General features: G+C 46.3%; 1 protein-coding gene across 7 annotated transcripts in view; it reads left to right on the plus strand.

The window, feature by feature from the left end:
- The window catches only part of LOC140722104 (NACHT, LRR and PYD domains-containing protein 3-like), a 421,136-nt gene that overhangs the window by 374,513 nt on the left and 22,400 nt on the right, over window positions 1-24,223 (plus strand). For 3 of the 7 annotated variants that reach the window (XM_073036901.1, XM_073036896.1, XM_073036902.1), the window contains exons 1-2: window positions 2,143-2,265; window positions 4,728-4,896. The exons of 2 other annotated variants lie outside the window; for them this stretch is intronic. The gene's annotated coding sequence lies outside the window, so the exon portion shown is untranslated. Of the gene's footprint in view, window positions 1-2,136; window positions 2,266-4,727; window positions 4,897-17,323; window positions 17,435-24,223 lie in introns of those variants that run through there. 2 more of the 7 variants (XM_073036897.1, XM_073036900.1) reach the window with 2 other exon arrangements.

Consider the following 24,223-nt stretch of genomic DNA (forward strand, 5'->3'; position numbering starts at 1 on the left):
TGGGACATGGGAAAAAAATGTTGAATTTCCCCATGGGGATGAATAAATTATCTATCTATCTATCTATCTATCTATCTATCTATCTATCTATCTATCTATCATCTATCTATCAAACAGGAGTACTTATTGTCAAGGGGTACAGCCACTGGGGTACTCTCTAGTACCTGACTCTTCCCCTTCCCCCTCCTAACTGTGACCCACCTGTCAGCCTCCCATGGCCCCGGTGTGACCACCTGCCTGTAACTCCTCTCTATCACCTCCTCGCTCTCCCTGACCAGACGAAGGTCATCGAGCTGCAGCTCCAGTTCCCTAACTCGGTCCCTAAGGAGCTGCAGCTCGACACAACGGGTGCAGATGTTGTCGTCCAGGAGGCTGGGAGTCTCCAGGACCTCTCACATCCGACACCGAGAACAGCAAGCTGCCCTCACGCTCATCATTCCCAGCATGGAACCGTAATCCCACGGTGGATTTGTTCGGTGACTTGTGAACATACGTGATTAATGACCCTGCAACTGGGGACTGAATAAATAGATAGTCTAACAATTCTAATCATACACACCAATCTCCTTGCCTTTCTCCCTCACCCCTAGCTACTTACTCCATTTCCCTCACCACACCCTCCTCACAGTTCCTCTTACTCATAGGGCCCTCTACTCCAGCCCTCCCTTCTTGCTCCCTCTCAATCATCTTTGCTTCGTCCCCACCTCTCCCCTCCCCCTTCCCTCTTCTCTATCCGCCTCAGTTACACTGCTACTCAACCAGTCTCCCACTCTCTTTCACCCCTTTCCTCACGCTCTTCTTCTCTATCACCACTCTCTCTACTCCTCTATTAACAAATCTTACTCCTCTCTCTTGTCTCTCTTCATCTACTCACACTCTCATGCCTCTCTTCATTTCTCTCACACTCTCTCCCCTCTATCCATCTGTTTCTCTTACTCTTCCATTCTCTCTCCTATCCCACAATCCCTGTCGCTACCCCTATCATCCGCCACCTCACTCTCAATCTCAGTCACCCTCTGTCTTCCCATCTCCATCTCCTCCTCTCTCACGCACCCTCTCACCTCAATCAAACTTGTCTCTCTCACTCAGTCACCTCCACCACTCTGCAAGAACGACGAGTCAGCTTACAGAGAGGAGGAGCAGCGTCTAACGGACTGGTGCAGAGCCAACAACCTGTCTCTTAATGTGAACAAAACAAAAGAGATGGTTGTTGACTTCAGGAGGGCACGGAGCGACCACTCCCCGCTGAACATCGACGGCTCCTCGGTAGAGATCGTTAAGAGCACAACATTTCTTGGTATTCACCTGACGGAGAATATCACGTGGTCCCTCAACAGCAGCTCCATGGCAAAGAAAGCCCAGCTGCGTCTCTACTTTCTGCAAAGGCTGAGGAAAGTCCATCTCCCACCCCCCATCCTCATCACATTCTACAGGGGTTGTATTGAGAGCACCCTGAGCAGCTGCATCACTGCCTGGTTCAGAAATTGCACCATCTCGGATCGCAAGACCCTGCATCGGATAGTGAGGTCAATTGAGAAGATCATTGAGGCCTCTCTTCCCGCCATCATGGACATTTACACTACACGCGGCATCCGCAAAGCAAACAGCATTATGAAGGACCCCATACATCCCTCATACAATCTCTTCTCCCTCCTGCCGTATGGGAAAAGGCACTGAAGCATTCGGGCTCTCGCGGCCAGACTATGAAACGGTTTCTTCCCGCAAGCTATTAGACTCCTCAATACCCAGAGCCTGGACTGACACCTTACTGCACTATTGTCCTGTTTATTATTTATTGTAATGTCTGCACTGTTTTGTGCACTTTATGCAGTCCTGGATAGGTCTGTAGCCTGGTGTAGTTTTTTTTTCTTTTCTGTATTATTTTTTATGTGGTTCAGTCCAGTTTTTGTACTGTGTCATGTAACACCATTGGTCTGAAAAAAAACAACACGTTGTCTCATTTTTACTATGTACTGTACCAGCAGTTGTGGTCGAAATGACAATAAAAGTGACGACTTGAATCGGCAGCTTCTGCGGGTTTGTCTCCGAGGCCCCGCCCACGCTCTGATGACGCAATAAGCACATTGCGCATGCTCACATTCCCGGGCTGGGCAGTGATTTTTTTCTTTGAGTTGAAGCGGGGCCGGAGCGGCGGATTGTCTACGGGATCCGGATCGGGAGAGGGTCCTCGCCCCCTCGGGCGGGGAGCCGGGGGTTTGGAGGTCGGATAATTCTCTGCGGAGCGGGACCGACAAGATCCATGCGGTGAGTATTGAGTCCGGTCCCGACCGATACTGGGCAGTGAGTCCCGTTAACATCCCCGAACTCGCGGTCTCACCCCGCTTCCTGGACAAAACCTGCCGGGGTCGGTCCGGGTTGTGAGACCTTCACTCCGAATCTGGAGATATTTTCCATGGTGTGTTGATAAAAGTTGTTTCGGGGAGAAGGGTAAATGCCAAAGTTCCTGTTGCTCTATCTTTGTCATTTTAGTACATAGTAGTATGTACTATTAATTCAGTATCTGTGCATTGCTGGAGGGCCATCAGTGATTGTCCTTGATCCCTTCTCCCACCCGTTGCATCTGCTTAATCCCTGCCCATCTTGTTCAATCTCTGTCCAGCCTGCATCCCACCACCTCGATGATAAATATCGACAATCTCTCTTCTACCGTTGCCTTCATTGTGAAGTCTTTTGCCTCACGGAGTTATTTCTGAAATCGGTGTTTGTTACCTGATCTACCAGAGGATTTATTTAATGCAGAATGAGGAAGGATAAAGACAGTCACCACAATTTTAGTTTCAAAGTTACCAAATGGCCGCTGTGTTAATCTTTGTCAGACGGAGACTCTCAGCGTTTAAAGTTGAGTCTGATATTTCCTGTTTTGGTCATTTTTAGAGAGGCAATTTTCCTGTTGCCAGGAGCAGCCAGGATCTGCAGGGAGTGGAGCACAATTTTATCGCTCTCTGGTCACTTCCGCTCATTGAGAGTTAGTGCCCTCCGGAGCAGATGGAACAGACTGATAGTGGGGTGGGGAGGATGTTGTGAGCATTCACTGTGTCGACTGTATTAACCCTGTGTTGGAATGCAGAGAAAACTGATGAATGTGGGCATTACATTTGTGCGACTTTGTTCAGGCCGTCACAAACATCTTGTGATCAGTCAATAGTTGTGCATCATTTAAAGTGAAAAGAGAAGATGCTGGAACCGTTCAGCAGATCGGGCAGCATCAGTTCTGATACTGAGTCTCCCACAGTTTCTCTTTCCACAGATCCAATCTGATGTACCGAGTTTCCAGCATTTAATTTCAATTTGAAATGAAAAGCCTGTGATTCCTGTTAGCCCACAGGAAATGTGACAGCCAATTGTGCTGGGCAAGATCTCATTTAACAATAAGATAATGATAAAATGTGTTGGGTTTAGCTGCTGGAGACAATGTGAAATGTATCCCTGCCTGTTGGTGACCCACGCCGAGGTTTTCCAGCCCAATATCTGGCCCAGTCAGAGGATTATCAGGTTCCCATTCTGCCATAGGTTGATGCAGGAGTGTTAGTTTTTGAACTCTGAATGGCCGACACACTGCAGCATGTTACCGGCAGCAAGGGAGTCCTGGGAAAATTGGTGCTTGGACTGTAATCCTGGGATGCAGACTCCGGGTATGTGGATCTGTCAATATTTGGGATTTGACCAGGTCAGTACTTCTGTAGCTGGAGCTGAATGTTCCTCCGTTCACAATGAATCACAAGTCTCGAGTTGCTGGACATTGGTTGTGGGGGAATCCCTGATGTAGGGATGATGTGTGAGGATTCTGGGGTCGGTAAGTGACACGTTCAGCTGTGCGACCCTATCACACATTTTGACCCTGGTGAAATGGATCTGGGGATCAAGCTGCTCGGGCTCATGAGGTGTTGAGCGAGTGGTTATGGTCTGGTCTCAGATGTTTTTTTCTGGAGTTCCTTTGGAGGCAATCACTGCTAATCTGAGGAGAGAATGAGTTCCTATACCATCCCTCAGATGGAGAGGAGGTCATTAAATGTTTGCAGCAGTAGAATTGGACCCAGGGGTTCAGTGTTCAAAGCGTATTTGGAAATTTCCCCTCACTGTCATCTGTCTGTTAGTCAATGGTCATGGACCTGTTTTCAATGGAGTTACGAGGGACAGTGGGGGTGGGGTGATGCTTGTTTAAGGAAACCTACTGAATGCTGAAAAGCCTGGATACAGTGGACATGGAGAGGATAATTCCATTAGACGGAGAGTCTGGGATCTGAGAACACAGTCCCAGAATAAAGAAGCTTCCCTTTAAAATTGAGAAGAGGAGAATATCAAGTAAAGGGTGACTGATTTGTAGAATTTGTTGCCATAGAGGGTGGATGAAGCTGTTATTGGGGTATATTTATGGCAAAGGTTAATATATTCATGTTTTTTCCTAGTAGCTTCAGGGTTACAGGAGGAAGGTAGGAATATGGTGTTGGAATGAAATCAGCCATGGTTAAATGGTGGGGCAGACCAGATAGATCGAATCACATAATTCTGTTCCTGACTGAATGATGGCTCCTCCTTATCCCATAATGTTTTGTGATGTGTGGAACAATTACAGATTTGTTCACTCAGATCATTATATTTGTCTTCAATGTTTAAATTTCAGTGAATTTTATTTTTAGGAACATTGAGCAGTAATGTTTTGTTCTCCTTTGTGTTGTTAACATGCTTTATTATTTTTCATGTTGAAGCTAGATCTGCGGTGAGAGATTTATTGGAAGAAAAGCCCACAACTGGAAGCAAACCAGAACTGAGGACGAGGGAGGATCAACAAGTGAACCAGCACGAGGACTGAGAGCATCAACTGGAGAGAACCCATCTGACTCAGGGTTTCCATTGATTCAGTCAGGAGAAAGTTTGGTGAGTCTCTTTTACTCAAACACTGGTCCTTTAGATATTATATACCTGTACAAAGGAAGGTAGGAAATAGTTGGGGTGAGACTGAATGTGCCCAGAGGTACCAGTTATGCCTCTGTCAGACCCAGTTACGATCAGTCCAGGTCTGGTGATGTGCTGTCAGTATCCCAGATCTTTAAAGTCACTCACATTCCCTCAGTGTTTCTTCATTTCAAGGTCTTGCATCTTGTGAAGTAGCTTTCGGTCACTTCCGTGTGGGGAGATGGAAACAAAGTGGAGAATTTATACTTAATATCTTTCAAAAAAAGTAATTCTTTAAACTTACCTGCTGCAAACTTGCTTGGCCTTTTCTCCTCGGAGTGACGGAGAATGAGAGGTGACCTGAAAGAAGTGTATAAAATGATGAGAGGCTTTGATCATGTGGATAGCCAGAGTTTTTTTTCCCAGGGCTGAAATGACTGACATGAGGGGGGCATAGTCTTAAGGTGCTTGGCGGAAGGTAGAGGGGGGATGTCAGGGGAATTTTTCCACACAGAGTGGTGGGACTGTTATGCATTGCTGGCAACGGTGGTGGAGGCGGATACAATAGGGTATTTTACGAGACTCTTAGATAGGTACATGGAGCTCAGAAAAATAGTGTTATGCAGTTGGGTAATTCTAGACAGTTTCTGGAGCAGGTTACAAGGTTGGCAGAACATTGTGGGCCGAAGGGCCTGTAAGTACCGTAGACTTCTATGTTCCATGTTCAAACTTCCGACCTACACCCTGTATATTCCCAACCAAATGATTGATATAAATGACAAGTAACAATAGGTGTAACCATGGGGAACATCACGAAGCACTGGCGAGTCCAATAAACAGCCTCTCACCATCACCCTCTGCGTCCTGCAATTTAGCTGTTCCCAGACACTAGGGGTCTGTCACAAACGCAATGTTCAGGTCGATTAGTCAGTAATTAATGTGCACGGGGAATTGTTGCTTCCTGAAAGGTCACGTATCCTGTCTGATTCAATGGACCAACAACTCCCTTTTTTATCACTCAATTTGTCCTGGGACCCATCCTCGCGGGTCACGCTGCATCTGATAACCCACATCCCCAAACTCCCTCCATCCCGCTGATGGCCCCATACCCTTTCCACCATTTACCCCACACCTGCACACGTAGACTGATTCACATCACTCACATCCTGCTTCCCAACTTTGGGAACCACAACTAATTGACCCCACAGTCTCGTCTTGGGCACGAAACTAAATACAGATCTGCAAGAACAGACTGTCCATGCATTTTAACATTCGAAATGTTTCTCTGAGGTTCCCCCTCATTCTTCTAAACTCCAAGGAGTACAGTCCAAGAGCGGTCAAATGCTCCACATATGTTAACCCTCTCATTCCCGGAATCATTCTAATGAATCTTCTCCAGCTGTCTGGCTCGGACCCTCCCACTTCCACTGCAACTAACCATATAACCATATAACAATTACAGCATGCAAACAGGCCATCTCGGGCCGTCTAGTCCGTGCCAAACACTTACTCTTACCTAGTCCCACTGGCACACACTCAGCCCATAACCCCCATTCCTTTCCTGTCCATATACCTATCCAATTTTACTTTAATGACAATACCGAACCAGCCTCTAACACTTCTACTGGAAGCTCATTCCACACAGCTACCACTTTCTGAGTAAAGAAATCGCCCCTCGTATTACCCTTAAACTTTTGCCCCCTAACTCAAATCATGTCCTCTTGTTCAAATCTCCCCTACTCTCAAAGGAAGAAGCCTATCCACGTCAACTCGATCAATACCCCTCATAATTTTAAATACCTTTATCAAGTCCCCCCTCAACCTTCTACGCTCCAAAGAATAAAGAGCTAACTTGTTCAACCTTTCCCTGTAACTTAGGTGCTGAAACCCAGGTAACATTCTAGTAAATCTCTGTACTCTCTCTATTTTGTTGACATCTTTCCTATAATTCGGTTACCAGAACTGTACACAATACTCCAAATTTGGCCTTACCAATGCCTTGTACAATTTTAACATTACATCCCAACTCCTATACTCAGTGCTCTGATTTGTAAAGGCCAGCATACCAAAAGCTTTCTTCACCACCCTATCCACATGAGATTCCACCTTTAGGGAACTGTGCACCATTATTCCTAGATTACTCTGTTCTACTACATTCTTCAATGTCCTACCATTTACCATGTATGTCCTATTTGGATTATTCTTCCCAAAGTGTAGCACCTCACACTTATCAGCATTAAACTCCATCTGCCATCGTTCAGCCCACTCTTCTAACTGGCCTAAATCACTCTGCAAGCTTTGAAAACCTACTTCATTATACACAACGCCACCAACCGTAGTATCATCTGCATACTTACTAATCCAATTTACCACCCCATCATCCAGATCATTAATGTATATGACAAACAACATTGGACCCAATACAGATTCCTAAGGCACAACACTAGTCACTGGCCTCCAACCTGACAAACAGTTATCCACCACTACTCTCTAGCATCTCCCATCTAGCCACTGTTGAATCCATTTTACTACTTCAATATTAATACCTAACGATTGAACCTTCCTAACCAAGCTTCCGTACGGAACCTTGTCAAACCCTTGTCAAACAAGGTTCAAACCCTGGAACATCTGGACAGCGAAGACGCATACATCAGGATGCTGTTCAGTGCAGCTCAGCATTCAATATGTCATCCAACAAATATAATCAATAAATTGCAAGAACCTGGTGTCAGTACCTCCTTCTGCAATTGGATCCTCGATTTTTTCAGTTGCAGACCCCAGTCAGTTCAGATTCGCAAACAAATCGCCAGAATAGCCATTAGTACGGGTATACCGTAGGGTTGTATGCTTATTCCCTCTGCTTGATTTTTTTTGTGCTTCTGACTTTGAGGCTATGCACAGCTCCAATGTCACATTTAATTTTGCTGAAAACAGCACTGTCATTGGATGAATCAAAGCTGGTCACAAATCAGCATAGAGGAGGGAGGCTGAAAATCTGTCGGAGTAGTGCCAACTACTCACTCAATGTCAGCGAGACCATGGAGCTGATTATTGACTTCAGGAAGATGAACCCGTGGATCCCTGAACCAGTCCTCATCGGAGGATCACAGGTGGAGAGGGTCATCACATGCTGTTACCATTTCAGGGTCCAGCACGTAAGTGCAATTACGAAGAAATCATGACAGCGCTTCTACTTCCTTAGAATTGGTATCTAAAACTTCAACAAATTTCTTCAGAGGTTTTCTGAAGAGTGGATTTATTGGTAGCATTAGGATATGAAAATGCAAATGACCTTGAATGTAAAATCACACAAAAGGTTAGGAAATACGACTAATTCCCTCAGGGCAATGCCGTTCAAACCGTTGAGCACATCTACACGGAGCGCTGTCACAGGTGTTAGGAGAGACGCAGGCTTGTACCGTGAGTGTTGAAGCCACACACACACACACACACACACACACACACACACACACACACACATATATATATAAATAACATTGTTAACTTTTGTTTATCTAGTTTAAGTTGCTATATTAAAAGTAGATACTAACTCAGATAATGGTTTTAACATAAAAACCCGACTCAGTGCATAATCTCTTGCTGCTGGTACGTTACGAAATCGTAACAAAATTGGGGGCTGGTCCGCGACGTGAACAAATTTGGAGCTTATTGATTTGTTGATTACCGACCTGATTGGCTGCTTCCCTTTGGATCAACTTGTGTGGGGAAACCAGCAGCAATGAATATTGGGGAATTTCGTTGTGTCTTTGAGGTAGATAGTCGGATTTACTTATTTAGCAATCTGTACTGCACTTGCCCTATAAATACAACACAACATTGTTTTATTTTTTCCGGATACAGCACCTTGATATACTTATGTATTGAATTGTCTGAACTGAATGGCACGCAAGAAAAGCATTTCACTGTGTCTAGATTGACGTCGCAGTAGGTTGTCAGTTCTGGGATGTAACTAATCAATTTGTGAAATGGATATTGAAGGGCAGACAGGGATCAATATTAAGGTACGGGCTGATTACCATATATGGGTGAGTAGGGCTGATATATTCGCAATGAGTGTCGGGGTTCTCGAGAGAGTTGATGTAGAGGAAAACAAGGAGATGGAAATTCAAACACCTGTTACGAACCCCGTAACAGGGTGTCTTACCAGCAAAGATAGGAGTATCCGTTGGAGTCTGGTGATACTATTTTAAACAGTATTTATTATTAAAAATACGCAAAAATAATATCAGTGCAAATGTACAGATAATATACGTCGTCAATCCTAAACCTAAAAGTGCGGGTATAATAATAATCAATAAGAGATAAGCTCTATCGTTGTCTAGGGGATAATGAATTGTCCGATGGGTATATAAAGTTCAGTTCAGTTCATGCAGGCTGCGGTCGTTGTTGGTCGCTGTGTTGCAATTGTTGGAGAGAGGGAGAGAGAGAGAGAGAGAGAGAGAGAGAGAGAGAGAGAGAGAGAGAGAGAGAGAGAGAGAGAGAGAGAGAGAGAGAGAGAGAGAGAAGTAACAGCTATTGACTTGCCGACTTTGCTTTACGATCTTGATCCATCGATGCGTTGTTGTTGTGGCCATTCACGTATGACCCCTCCGCGTCCTTTAGTTAGACCGTTCCGTGGTGGACTCGTCACCCAGGCAAGGGTGGGCACACACACAAGCCCCCACCGGTCTCGTAGCGTCTCTTCTGGTGCGGCTGAGGAGTGTTGCCCCAGACCTCACTTTTATCCCCACTCACTGGGTCTCAGGTGTCAATCAGGTTGGGATGATGCAACCCATCAAACCCGCCCCCTCTGGTTGCCCCCTGAGGTGTTTCAATGAATAGAACAGTACTCAATACGCAATCCTTCTCCAAGAGACAATAGCAGTAATCAGTGGTCCCTTCCGCTTTTGTTAGGAGGAGACATTCCACTTTGTGTATCCCTGCGTTGTCTCTCTCTCATTAACTGACATGAGCTGTTTATCAATAACAACTGCCTTTGCTGTTATCTCTCTCATTTCCTTGGTATCAGACCCGAAATAGTAGCGATTTTGCGATTCTCAAAAAAAGGGAGGGGGCAACTTTGCACCCTTCTGCCCATCAGAGTTGCTCCTCATTCTTAACACACCAGTGAAGGTATACAAGCAGATTGATAACCTGTTGTCGATACGTTCCGAATACCTCCCTTCACTGACGGGAAAGGTCATGATGCAATTGTATATAGCATTGGCCTGATTAGAGTATCATGTAGATAGATAGATAGATAGATAGATAGATAGATAGATAGATAGATAGATAGATAGATAGATAGATAGATAGATAGATAGATAGATAGATAGATAGATAGATACTTTATTCATCCCCATGGGGAAATTCAACTTTTTTTCCAATGCCCCATACACTTGCTGTAGCAAAACTAATTACAAACAATACTTAACTCAGTAAAAAAAATATGATATGCATCTAAATCACCGTCTCAAAAAGCATTAATAGCTTTTAAAAAGTTCTTAAGTCCTGGAGGTAGAATTGTAAAGCCTAATGGCATTGGGGAGTATTGACCTCTTCATCCTGTCTGAGGAGCATTGCATCGATAGTAACCTGTCACTGAAACTGCTTCTCTGTCTCTGGATGGTGCTATGTAGAGGATGTTCAGAGTTATCCATAATTGACCGTAGCCTACTCAGCGCCCTTCGTTCAGCTACCGATGTTAAACTCTCCAGTACTTTGCCCACGACAGAGCCCGCCTTCCTTACCAGCTTATCAAGACGTGAGGCGTCCCTCTTCTTAATGCTTCCTCCCCAACACGCCACCACAAAGAAGAGGGCGCTCTCCACAACTGACCTATAGAACATCTTCAGCATCTCACTGCAGACATTGAATGACGCCAACCTTCTTAGGAAGTACATTCGACTCTGTGCCTTCCTGCACAAGGCATCTGTGTTGGCAGTCCAGTCAAGCTTCTCGTCTAACTGTACTCCCAGATACTTGTAGGTCTTAACCTGCTCCACACGTTCTCCATTAATGATCACTGGCTCCATATGAGGCCTAGATCTCCTAAAGTCCACCACCATCTCCTTGGTCTTGGTGATATTGAGACGCAGGTAGTTTGAGTTGCACCATATCACAGCTGTTCCTGCTCCCCGTAAAAAATGCATGTAATCTCAGTGGAGTCTATGGCCAGGGGTTTCACCAGTCAGTTGCCGAACGTGGGGCATTTCAGGTTATCAGCGGATAATCTGCCGAAAGCCTCCTTCAAGCAGAGGAGTGGGAGTTATTTCATTCAAACGTTATTACAGACATACAGGTTTTCGGTAGTGGGAACCTATTCTCCATATCAGATGCATCTATAGCGAAAGGCAAAGGCAAAGGTTGAGTGGAAGTTCAGTTTTAGTGTAAGTTAGTGTAAGGTGGTGACTTTCCTTGTTTCAGTTTGATGTAAGGGATCGACCCAGCGATTTAGTTGCATAATTGTTGACCAAGACTACTGCAGCTTCAGTGTTCACAACGATGTCTCCACTACATTAGATAGAGAGAGAATAAATCAGCAGCAACCGTATTTAGTTGCTCGGACTACGGGATACATCCTCACGGTCACGTGGTTGATTTGAGCTCCCTGTTTCATCGCATTGTCATGCTTACGGCACTGATATTCAGGCCGGTTTTCTCTGTCTGGGGCTTTCTCCGCTGCCATCGGGAGGTAGAACACAGAAGAGAGGAGCAACATCTGTTTTTCCAGTTGGACACCTTGCAGCAATAGGGAATGAACTGTGATTTAATGTTTTCCAACACCGGCCATCTGCCCCTCATTGTTTTTATGGTGATGCCCATGTCCCTTTCTTGCCCCGGTACGATAAAAATCTAAAGAGTGGTCGATATGTCCCGCTACAGAGAGATAGAATAAAGCCCCATGTTCGAATTTATCTTTCACTGCCCCGCATCTCAGTGTTGGAAATTGGCAATATTTTATTTGTTTATTTCCACTGTGCTTGCCTGGTTCCAGTTTAATGACTTTTAGATTACAGTTCTTTTTGGGCAACATAACGATCTCCCTACCTCTCTTGGTGTCGATCCATCTATCTATCTGGCCATCCATCTGTCTATCTATCTGCCAATTAGACTTTCTGTCTGACTGTCCTCTACCTGCAGCGTTCCCTGCTTCTCTGTCAAACTATACATCTGCGGCCGTGCCAGATATTGCAAAATTGTTTGAACGGATGTCACAAGTTTGACAATAAGAAACTGTTTCAGTCGTGGAAATGCCTCTTTTCTCAGTTTCACTGAAGAGTGGGAAGGGGGCGGCGAACATCAGAGGAAGACGATGTTCGAGAGAAGAAAATGGGAGTCGGGCTGGTAAAGGAAAATGGTGGAGGGGTGTAATTATTGGAAGTTCGCGAAGGCGCTCTCTATTTATCTCCAAACCTGCACATCACCTCCCTCTGGTGCCTCTTCTTCCCTTTCTTCCAAGGCGTTCTGTCAGAATCCTATCAGATTCTCTCTTCTCCAGTCCTTTAACCAACCGCCCTCCAGCTCTTTGCTTCACCACTCCCCCCTCCTGATTTCACCTGATTGATTCCATTTACCTCTTCCTCTCCTCCACCATTTCTAACGCTGACTTTTAATGTCTTACTTCCAGTCCAGAAGACGGGTCTTGGCTCGAAACGTCGCCTATACTCAGGCAGTAGTGATAGGAGACTTTATAGTAGGGGTCAGACAGGTGATTCTGTGGACGCAGGAAGGAAACTCGGATGGTAGTTTGCCTCCCAGGTGCCAGGGTCCGGGATGTTTCAGATCGCGTCCAAGATATCCTGCCGTGGGAGGGAGGACAGCTAGAGGTCGTGGTACATATTGGCACCAATGACATAGGTAGGAAAAGGGAAGATGACCTGAAAAATGACTATAGGGAGTTTGGAAGCAAATTGAGAAGAAGGACACCAAAGGTAGTAATCTCGGGATTACTGCCTGTGCCACGCGACATTGAGAATAGGAATAGAATGAGGTGAAGGATAAATGCGTGGCTGAGAGATTGAAGCAGGGGGCAGGGATTCAGATTTCTGGATCATTCGGACCTCTTTTGGGGCAGGTGTAACCTGTACAAAAAGGATGGGCGGCACTTGAATCCCAGGGGGACCAATATCCTGGCGGGGAGGTTTGCAAAGGCTACTGGGGAGAGTGTAAACTAGAATTGCTGTGGGTGGGAACGTAACTGAAGAGACTGGGGAAGAGGAGGTTGGCTCACAAATAGAGAAAGCTTGTAGATTGTGCGAGAGAGAGGATAGGCAGGTGATAGAGAAGGGACGCGCTAAGACCGACGCTTTGTGATGTGTCTATTTTAATGCAAGGAGTGTTGTGAACAAAGCGGATGAGCTTAGAGCGTGGATCAGTACCTGGAGATATGATGTTGTGGCCATTACAGAGACTTGGCTGGCTCAGGCACAGGAACGGTTACTTCAAGTGCCAGGCTTTAGAAGTTTCAGAAAGGACAGGGAGGGAGGCAAAAGAGGTGGGGACGTGGCACTGTTGATCAGAGATAGTGTCACGGCTGCAGAAAAAGTGGACGCCATGGAGGGGTTGTCTACGGAGTCTCTGTGGATGGAAGTTAGGAACAGCAAGGGGTCAATAACTTTACTGGGTGTTTTTATAGGCCGCCCAATAGTAACAGGTATATGGAGGAGCAGTTAGGGAAACAGATCCTGGAAAGGTGTAATGATAACAGAAGCACGAGGAAATCGGCAGACGCTGCAAATTTAAGCAGGAGAAGGGGGTCGTCGTTGGGGGTGGGAGCAGCCTCCAACTGCGACTCCACACATGCTTCGATTGTGACTCCCGTCTCCCCTTCCACCACCAGCACTCTACAATCACCTCTCCCTCAGATCCCACCGTTAACCGCTGGAACCTCAGAGGCTCCATCTTCCTCTCACCCCAACCCTTCCCTCTCCAATGACTCAACCAGCCTCCCTCCCCCCCTTTGATCCCGGCTCTCATCCGTGCCGGGTCTTTGCTATCCCCTCTGACATTCCACTCTCTGAGGCAGAACGAGCTGTCCTCAGTAAGGGCATCACCTTTGTTCCCCTTCACCCACCCACCCACAAGTTCCGCGTACGCCATGACGCTGACCACTTCTTCCGCCGGCTCTGTCTCCAAGCTCACATTTTGGCAAGGTCTCTCCCACCCCCACCGATGCCCCTTTCTCCCGTCTTCAACCCCCCTCCTCTTCATAGACACCCCACTCTGGTCTTCTGCCTGCAATGGATCTCTTTATTGCTAACTGCTGACGGAACATCAACCGTCTCGACTTCACCACTTCACTACACCTTGTTCCAATTTCAACCTCACTCATTCCGAACACTCTGCTCTCCACTCCCTCCTCACCAATCCCAACCTCACTCTAAAACCCGCTGATAAGCGGGGCGCTGTTGTAGTCTGGTGTATTGACCTCTACCTGGCCGAGGCACAGCGGTAACTCGCTGATACCTCCTCTTATTTACCCCTCGGTCATGGCCCCACTAAGGAGCACCAGGCCACAGTCTCCCACACCATTACCAACCTTATCAGCTCGGGGAATATCCCATCTACTGCCACCAACCTTATATGCCCCGCACTTCCCGTTTCTACCTCCTACCCAAGATCCACAAACCTGCCTGTCCAGGTAGACCTATTGTCTCAGCTTGCTCCTGCCCCACGGAACTCATTTCTGCATACCTTGACACTGTCTTATGCCCCCTTGTTCAATCTCTTCCCACCTATGTTCGTGACACTTCTGATGCTTTGAATTTTTTCAATGATTTTAAGTTCCCTGGCCCCCACCGCCTTATTTTCACCATGGACGTCCAGTCCCTATATAGCTCCATCCCCCACCTGGACGGTCTCAAAGCTCTTCGCTTCTTTTTGGATTCCAGACCTAACCAATTTCCCTCTACCACCACTCTCCTCCATTTAGCGGAATTAGTTCTTACTCTCAATAATTTCTCCTTTGGCTCCTCCCACTTCCTCCAAATCAAGGGTGTAGCCATGGGCACCCGTATGGGTCCCAGTTATGCCTCCCTTTTTGTTGGCTTTGTGGAACAGTCCATGTTCCAAGTCTATACGGGTATCCGTCCCCCTCTTTTCCTTTGCTACATCGATGACTGCATTGGCGCTGCCTCCTGCACGCATGCTGAGCTCGTTGACTTCATTAACTTTGCCTCCAACTTTCATCCTGCCCTCAAATTTGCCTGGTCCATTTCCCACACTTCGCTCCCCTTTTCTTGACCTCTCTGTCTCTATCTCTGGAGACAGATTGTGAATCTACTTCTATTATAAACCTCCTGATTCTCATGATAATCTCGACCATACCTCTTCCCAACCTATCATCTTAAAGATACTCTTCACTCTTCTCAGTTTTCATGCATTCGCTGAACTTGATCCCACTATGGATGCTGTCCTCACCCGCATCACCTCCATTTCTAGTACGTCCGTGCTCACCCCTTCCCACTGCCCTCCTAGTGATGGAGTTCCTCTTGTCCTTGTCTACCATGCCTTCAGCACCTGCAACTTCCACCATCTCCAAAGAGATCTTACAACTAAACACCACCCCACTCTGTTCTTTCAACAGGGATCACTCCCTCCACAATTCCCTTGTTCATACATCCCTCCTCACTAATCTCACTCAAGCCACTTATCCCTGCAAGCGGACTAAGTGCTACACCTACCCGTACACCTCCTCCCTCACCTCCATTCAGACACAAAACAGTCCTTCCAGGAGAGCCAACACTTCACCTGCGTACCTGCTGGAGTCGTCTATTGTGTCCGGTGCTCCCGATGCGGCCTCCTTTACATTGGTGAGACCTGCCATAAATTGGGAGACCGTTTTGTCGTGCATCTCTGTATCATCTGCCACAAGGGGGACTCCGCAGTGGTCAGACATTTTAATTCGGATTCCCATTCAGAGGACTCGACCGATGGCCTTCTCTCGTGCCAAGAGGAGACCACCCAGAGGGTGGAGGAGCAGGATATATTCCATCTGGGTACCCTCCAACCTGATTGTATGAATATTGAATTCTCCTTCCAGTAAACAAATTCCGCCCCCCACCCACTTCTCTATTCCCCACTCTGAACTTTCATTTCCGCTCACCAGCTCTTTACTTCCCCCTGGGTCCCCTCCTTCCCTTTCTCCTATTGACAATGCTCCAATTCTTTATTCTCCAGCCCTTGACCCGCTCAACACTTGACTTCACCAATCACCTCCCAGCTCGCCTCTGTCTCTTCCCCGATCTTTTTATTCAGATCACTTCCCCGCCTCCTCGGGAATTAAAAAAGGCTGGTGGTCCAAAATGTCGACTGTTTACTCTTGTCCAAAGATACTGCCTGTTCTGCTGAATTCCCCCAGCATTTTGTGTCTGTTGCTTTGGATTTCCAGCATCTGCAGGCTTTCTCATGTTTGAAGTAATTATTTGGGCTTTGTTGAGATTGTACCTGGAATATGGTGTAAAATCCTGCTCCCCATACTTACACGGGTTAGACAGACCAAAGAACAAACTGCCAGAGGATCTCAGTGGGTCGGGCAGCATCTGTGGAGGGAAATGGACCGTCAGCATTTCAGGCCGAGACCCTCCCTCTGGACTGAGAGTGGACGGGAAATAGTCAGAGGAAAGAGGTGAAGGGTGGGCATGGGCAAGAGCTGGGGAGTGAGAGGTGGATCCAGGTGAGGGGGGGGGGAGGTGGGACGATGGAAATAGTGACAGGGGTGGGGGATGAGTGGTTGGGGTAACACGGGCTGCAGAAGATATTTAATTCCATGGAGGATTATCGAAGAGGTTAGAGAGTATTTGTTATAGAGATTGGCCAGACTGATTCCTGGAGGACGATGAAGTCTCAGGGATGGTCTTCACATAAATCAGAGGCCAGCGATGTGTGGAGATCGAAGGGATCGAGGAAATGAGGATCATGGAGAAACATGTGGCTGAGATGGGAAAGCAGCCGCCATCTTGTTGATGGTTTGAGGGGCTGAATGGCCTCCTCCTGCTGTTTCTTAATTGATGTTTCAGTGTTCCTGTCCAGTGAGGCTCAGGAGGAATGTGAATAGAAATTAGTGTTTAGAAACATGGAAGTCGTTTCAATGAATCCTGCACATTTCCTCTTCGGGTGGGAATTGTGGATCGGACCGGAATGGGAATTGAACCCGTAACTCTGAGAACCGGGAGGTGGAGAGATGGGGACGGGGAAGATACAGAGGGAAAAATTAACAATGTAGCTGGTGTAAATATGAAATAATGTGTAAAATGCGGCAGGTAGGTCGGGCAGTGTGAGATGGGCGAGGAGCGGAGTCAGCGGTTCAGACGGGAGACCCTCCACCCATTGCCTGATCCACTTCTCGTTCCCATTTCAAACGCAGATCTGCAGCATCTGCGCTTTTCGCTTCCGAGGCCCCGCCCCCGCTCTCACAGTGGGCGGTGGTTTTCGTTCCGTTCTCTGTTGAAGCGGATCGTCGGCGGGGAGCCGGTGGACTGATTGCTGTCTGCAGGACAATTTGATCAAGTTCCCATCGGTGAGTATTGAGGCCGATCCCGGGGGAGGGAAACCTGATGTTGGGCTGAGAGTCCCATTAACTTCCTCGAACTGGCGGCCCCGTCCCGCTTCCTGGACACAACCTGTCGTGGTCGGTCCGGGTTATGGGACCTTCACACCGAAACGACTGAGATGAGCCGCCGCTCAGCCCCTGGTGTTCTGGTCCCAGGAGCGGGAGGAGGTGGTGATGCCGAGACTGAACCCATCCATTAAGATGTACCTGGTGAACTTTACCTCCATCACCCGGCCCGGTATCGGATCCGAACTTCACCTGGATTGAGGCCTGGGGTCGATAATTGTTTTACATATTTCCAGCACACTGGAAGCGGCCGTTCGGCCCGTTGTGTTCTTGCATACTGGAGGGTTAAACAGAGTAATCGCACCCTCGGAGACTCCTCCACGTGTATGAGTAGTTTCATCTTTCCCCGGTCAGACAGGACAGTGAGATCCAGATCTCTCATGTCCTCTCGGGGGACTGGGAAGTTTATTTCCATCTTCTTTCCATTGCTACGACTCACCGAAATGCTGACAGTATTTCCCGATATCTGGCCCTATTCATACGAGAGTTACAGTCTTGTTCATTTATCTGGGTTTCTCTGAATTGTGCACACTCGCTCCAGAATTTTCAAAGGAGCAACCCAGGATGTCTAATATTTCCACGCAATTGGAACGGGGAATCTTTATTTTGTTTTCCATGTACAGAGGTTGAGTGAAAATCGTGTCTCTGGTATTCTCCACACAAATCAATACATAGCAGCAGTACATTGAGGTAAAACAAATCATTCTGGTTACAGAGAAAGTGTAGTGCAGGTAGATATGTGGTGCAAGGTCACATCGATTTAGACTGTGAGGTCAGGAGTCCACTCATCACGCCGTTCGCTTCTAACAGCAGAATGGACACCGTCCTTGAGCCCGGTGGCATGTTTCTGTTTTATTTTATCTTCGGCCCTATGGAGAATTAGAAGTGAGAATGTTCAGGGTTGTGGGGATCTTTCATTATGTTGGCTGTTTTACTGAGGCAGTGGGAAGTGTAGACAGTCCATGGAGGGGAGGTTGGTTTCTATGATGTACTCAATTGTGTCCACAGTTCTCTGCTATTTTATTCAATTAAAGGAAGAGCAGTAGCTATATGAAGATGTGAAGTATCGGGATGGGATACTTTGTGCGGTGAATTGATAGTGTGTCGAGTAGAAAATGACATATACCAAAATTCTTATTGTTTGTTCTGGTTTTGTTATATGGGAATCTGTTATCTACTCGTGCGTACTATTATTTCAGGGTCTGTGTATTGCGGGAGGAACATCAGAGATCGCCCTTCATCCCATTCTCCCATCTGGCTCCATCTGCTCATCCCCTGCCGATCTGGTTCAACCTCTGTCCAGCCTCTGTCCCACCAACTCAGTGATATATATCAACCATCTTATCCAATCTCTGTCCAGCCTGTATCTCATCACCTCAGTGATATATATCAACCATCTTGTTCAACCTCTGCCCAGACTGTTCCCATTGCTGCAATTATATATTTCAGCAATCTGTCTTTTAAACTTTGACTTCATTGTGAAGTTTTGCCTTGCATCTTTTCCAGAATTGTTTTTCTTTTTGACAGTTAGGACTGCCAGAGGTTTAATTGAACACAGCACGTGGCAGGGTAAAAGCAGCCATTTCAATTTTAGTTTCACCGTTACACAATGGTTGCAGAGTTAACCTTTGCCAGAATGGAACCCATAGCATCTGAAGTTGAATTTGTTATTTAATTTTTTGTTTATTTTCGGTGAGCCATTTCCTCTGTTTCCAGGGTAACAGCCTGTCAGAGCTGCAGCAAGTGTTGCACTTTTTATCGCTCTGTGGTCACCGCCTCTTAGTGTAGAGACAGTGGCCTCAGGAGCAAATGTAACAGACTGATAGTGGGAGGAAAGGATGCTGTGAGCATTGACTGTATGGGGTGTGTTGCACCAGGGTCTGAATGAACACGGAACTAACAAATTAGTTGGGGTGGGTGTGGCATTTACAGTTTAGGGTGGCAATCAGTTACTATCTGTGCATTAAAATGAAGAGGGAGAAAATACAGTTGCAGGACATTTAAAGTAAGGAGGTGAAAATACTGGAAACATTCAGCAGATCAGCAGCATCTTGGACAGTCTTGGTTCTGGAACTGGGTCTTCCACCATTTGTCCTTTCAGAGACGTAGTCTGATGTACTGAGTTCCCAGCATTTTCTACTTTATAATTTTACATTTTGTTCCTGCTGCACTGCAGGAAACATGGCAGCCAGCTGTGCTGGGCAAGATCCCACACAGCAGGAAGATTGTGATCAAATGTGCTCGCTTTAGCTGCTGGGATCAGGCTGAAGTGTATCCGCATCCTCTATACAGACCGGGGAACCAGCCTGGGCACCGGCCCCGGCAGAGTGTCATTAGGTTCCAATTCCACCTTAGTCTGTGAATCGGAAATTGCAGAAACACCACGGCAAATTGCAGGCACCAAAGCGTCTTTAAATGGGTGATGATATTAGGCTGGTGATTCTGAGGATATGCAACTGGCAGTATACGGGCTTCAGTCCAGGTTGGTATTTCGACAGCTGGGATTGGAATTTTCTCAGTCTGCAGTGAAGCTGAAATCCTAGGATGTTGGGCATTGGTTGTGGGGAAATCACCGTCTACACTGCCCAATAGGACATCATATCTGTCAAGTATTTTGGAGATTATTTAAGAGTTAACTAGGGAGTTCGTTGAATTTGGGCAGTGATGTTGTTCATTTGAACTTTGGTAAAGTCTGTAACAAGATCCCGCATGTCAGCTGATCAGGAAGGTTCGGTCACGTGGGATTCACAGGGAGCTGGCGAAGTGGATTCACACCGGGCTCGAGAACAAGACGCAGAGGGAGATGATTGAAGATGTGTTTTTTTTGAGAATGGAGGCCTGTGACGTGTGTCAATATCGAGACCTCTGTAGTTCATTGTTCATGCCATTGATTTGTATGGGGATACACAAGGCGCGATTAGCAAGTTTGAATTGAATTGAATTAAATTGAATTGATTTCTTACATCCTTCACAATATGAGGTGTAACAATCTTTACGTTACGTAAAATAAATGTCCAAGGTATAAATATCCAAAGTGCAATCAAAGTAATTTGTAATAATCTCTAATAAATTGAACAGTCCATAGAATATAGAGTGCACTTAAATCAACGTGGGTTATTTCATCTGATGGCCTTGTGGAAGAAGCTGTCCCGGAGCCTGTTGGTCCTGGCTTTTATGCTACGGAACCGTTTCTCGGATGGTAGCAGCTGGAATAGATTGTGGTCGGGGTGACTCTGGTCCATGATGATCCTCCAGGCCCTTTTTACATGTCTGTCCTTGTAAATGTCCTGAATCATGGGAAGTTCACAACTACATATGCGCTGGGCTGTCTGCACCACTCTCTGCAGAATCCTACCAATGTTCCCACACCAGGAGGGGCGGCCTGCTTGTATGTTTGACTCAACTGTGTCCACGGTTCTCTGCTGTTTCATGTAGTCATGAGCAGAGCAGTAGCCGTACGAAGGCGGGAAGTATCCCGATCGGATACATTCCATGACGCATTGATCAGGTTTGGTAAGGGGCAAAGGCCATGTGCCAAATTTCTTATTGTTTGTTCTAGCTTTTTCGTTTTAGGATACCTCAATGATAAGTATTAGCAATCTTTCTTCTGATCTATCTTTGTATTCTAATGTGTAACCATTTACTTCATTGAACTTTTCTATGCCATTTGCCCCTACAATTAAAGAAAGGGTCCATAGACCCCAGGTTGGGAACCCCCCTAGAGATATAGAAATCTATGATGGTATAAATAGGGTGAATGTAGGTGGGCATTTTCCCCTAAGGTTGGGTAAGATCATGGATTTAGGGCAAAAAGTGACACATTTAAGGACATTCTGATGGGGAACTACTTCACTCAGAGGGTCGTACGAATCCGGAACCAGCACAGAGCAGAAGTGAGAGATGAAAGTTGGATTGTAGTATTTGAGAGATGTTTGGGTAGGTACATGGATGAGGGAGGTATAGAGGGCTGTGGTCTGTGTGCAGGGGGATGGAACCACACCGAACATGGCACGGACTGGATCGACTAACAGTCCTGTGTCTGTGCTCTAAGGGCTCTGTGAATCTACATTGACACTTGTACACATAATCGACATTTATTGCAGGCGGGTTGTATCCAACAATGTGCTTTTATTTTGGAGCAGCGTCTACATTGCTGAGAGTTCAGTAGAGCTGGAACTACCAGGAGATTTACTGAATGCTCCTGCAAAGGGTAAATACAGCCACTGGAATTTCAGTATCACCATTACAAAATGGTGCGGAGAGAGAGTGGCTTCAGATACGAGGATGCCTTGAGCATTTACTGTCCGGGATGGAATGAAGAAGATTGTAAGGATTGTATTTGTGCAATTCTGTTCTGAGTGTCAAACATTTTGCAGTCAGTCAATTGTTTCTGCATCAAAAGAACAAAATAAAATCTCCTGTAGTGAGTTTCAAATGCTATATTTTCAATTTTATATTTAAAACATTTTGTTCCTGTTACACGATGGGGAAAGTGGCTGCTAATTGACCTGGGCTACACTGCACTCAACAATAAAATAATGAACAAATGTGCTCAATGTAACTGTGGGAACAAGTTGAAATGTATCAGCACCCTCTTTGCGACCCAATGCCCATGTTTCTCGTTGGATCCCTGTCCAGACAAAAGATCATCAGGCTCCAGTTCTGTCATGGGTTGGTGTGGGAGTGTAAGTTTTTGAACTGGGATTAGCTGAGACACTGCCGCATATTACCGGCAGCAAAGAGCCCTGAGAGAGTTGGTACTTGAGATAGAATCTTGGGATGGGGGCTCCAGGAATATGGAACTATCAGTGTCTGGGCTTCGGTGTAGGTTGGTGCATTGACAGATGGGGCTGGATGTCCCTCCTTCCGCAATGAAGCAGACGTCTCCGGGGGCTGGATATTGCTAGCGTGAATCTCTCGGTGTGAGATGTGGGAACACCCACTGTGAGACGTGGAAAAGATGTGCGAGGCTGTCGGTGTGGGCTGTGACCCTCTGAGGTTGCATCCTGGGATACCACACATGTTTTGACCCAGATAAAATAAATCAGGGGATCAAGTTGTCCGCGTTTATGCGATGTTGAGCGAGTATTTCTGTTCTGTGCTCACATGTTTGGCTCTGAAGTTCCTTTGGAAGCAAAGCAGAGAATGAGTTCCCATTCCATCCCTCACAGGGAGAGGCTGTGATTAAATATGCTGTTTTGTGTTTGCACCAGTAGAAATAGCCTGGGGTTTCAGAAATCAATTCACATTTGGAAATTCCCCCTCACTGTCACCTGTCTATCTGCCAGTGCGAGTCAAAGAGGAACTCAGGTTGCTGAAGATAGAACAGAACATGGAACAGTACATCACAGGAACAGGCCCTTCGGCCACAATGGTGTGCCAAACCAGCAGAAAAGCAAATCACCCCGCCAAAAAAAAATGAATGAGTCCTACCTACACAATGTCCATATCCGCTCAATCTTCCTCAGACCCATGTGCCTATCCAAACGTGTCTTAAAAGCCTCCGATGTATTTGTTTCCACCACCATAACAGACAGCGCATTCCAGGTATCCACACCTCTCTGAGTAAAACAACTTACCCTCACATTTCCTTTGCATCTACACTTTCACACGTTCATTGCATGTCCTCTGGTATTAGACATTTTAAAACAGCGAAACGATACTCCCTGTCTACTCTACCTACGTCTTTTGTAATCTTATAAACCTCTATCAAATCTCCCCTCAGTGCCTACCGCTCCACGGAGAACAACCTGAGATTTTCCACTAAAACCTGGATGAATCCATTCTGACGAAAGGTCAGGAAACCGAATCGGTAACATTTTCCCTCTCCCAACAGCTGCTCCTTACCTGCTGAGCGTTTCTTGTGATTCCCGTTTCTGTTTATTACATTCACCTGGAACATTTTAAATCTCCTGCGAATGGATCAGCGCACCAGCACTCATTTTGTGTCAGTTGATAGAAGAGCGAAGAAACCACACAGCTTTTCCCAGTACATTATCCTGGTACCAATTGTCCTGTATTTTTACCCCGGAAATGCATTCAGTACAGCTGTCGATAACAAGGTTCAAAGAATAATCCGAGGAATGATAAGCATTATGCATGCAGAGCATTTGATGGCCCTGGGCCTGTGTTCAGTGGAGTTCAGATGGTTGGCGGGTTAGGACGGGGGTGATTATTTACACCGACTGAATGACAAGAGGTTTGGTTGCAGTGAGAATGAACAGGGTGTCTTGATTAGACGGAGAGTCTGGGATCTGAGAGTGCCGCCTCAAAATAAAGAAGCTTCACTTTAAAACTGAGATGAGAGCAATTACTTTAGCCAAATGTTGGTTGATCTGTCGAATTTGATGCCACAGAGGGTGGTGGAGGCTGTCGTTGGGTATATTCATGTTCTGGATTGCTAAATAGGTTGCGTGCTATAGCAGGGAAGCAAGAATATGGTATTGGGAAAAAAATCATCCATGATTGATTATGCAGCAGACTAGAATGACCGAATCACCTAATTCTGCCTCTATGCATAATGATTTGTATCTTATGCCATGACTGAGTGATGACTTCTTTTTATCCCATCACAGACAAAAGAAGATCTTCAGATGCTACCAAGCAACACACGCAAAATGCTGGAGGAAATCAGCAGGCCAGGCAGCATCTATGGAAGAGAGTAGAGTCGACATACAGATGCTGCCTGAT

Source organism: Hemitrygon akajei, unplaced genomic scaffold (genome assembly GCF_048418815.1).
Source record: "Hemitrygon akajei unplaced genomic scaffold, sHemAka1.3 Scf000069, whole genome shotgun sequence".
Taxonomy (NCBI): domain Eukaryota; kingdom Metazoa; phylum Chordata; class Chondrichthyes; order Myliobatiformes; family Dasyatidae; genus Hemitrygon; species Hemitrygon akajei.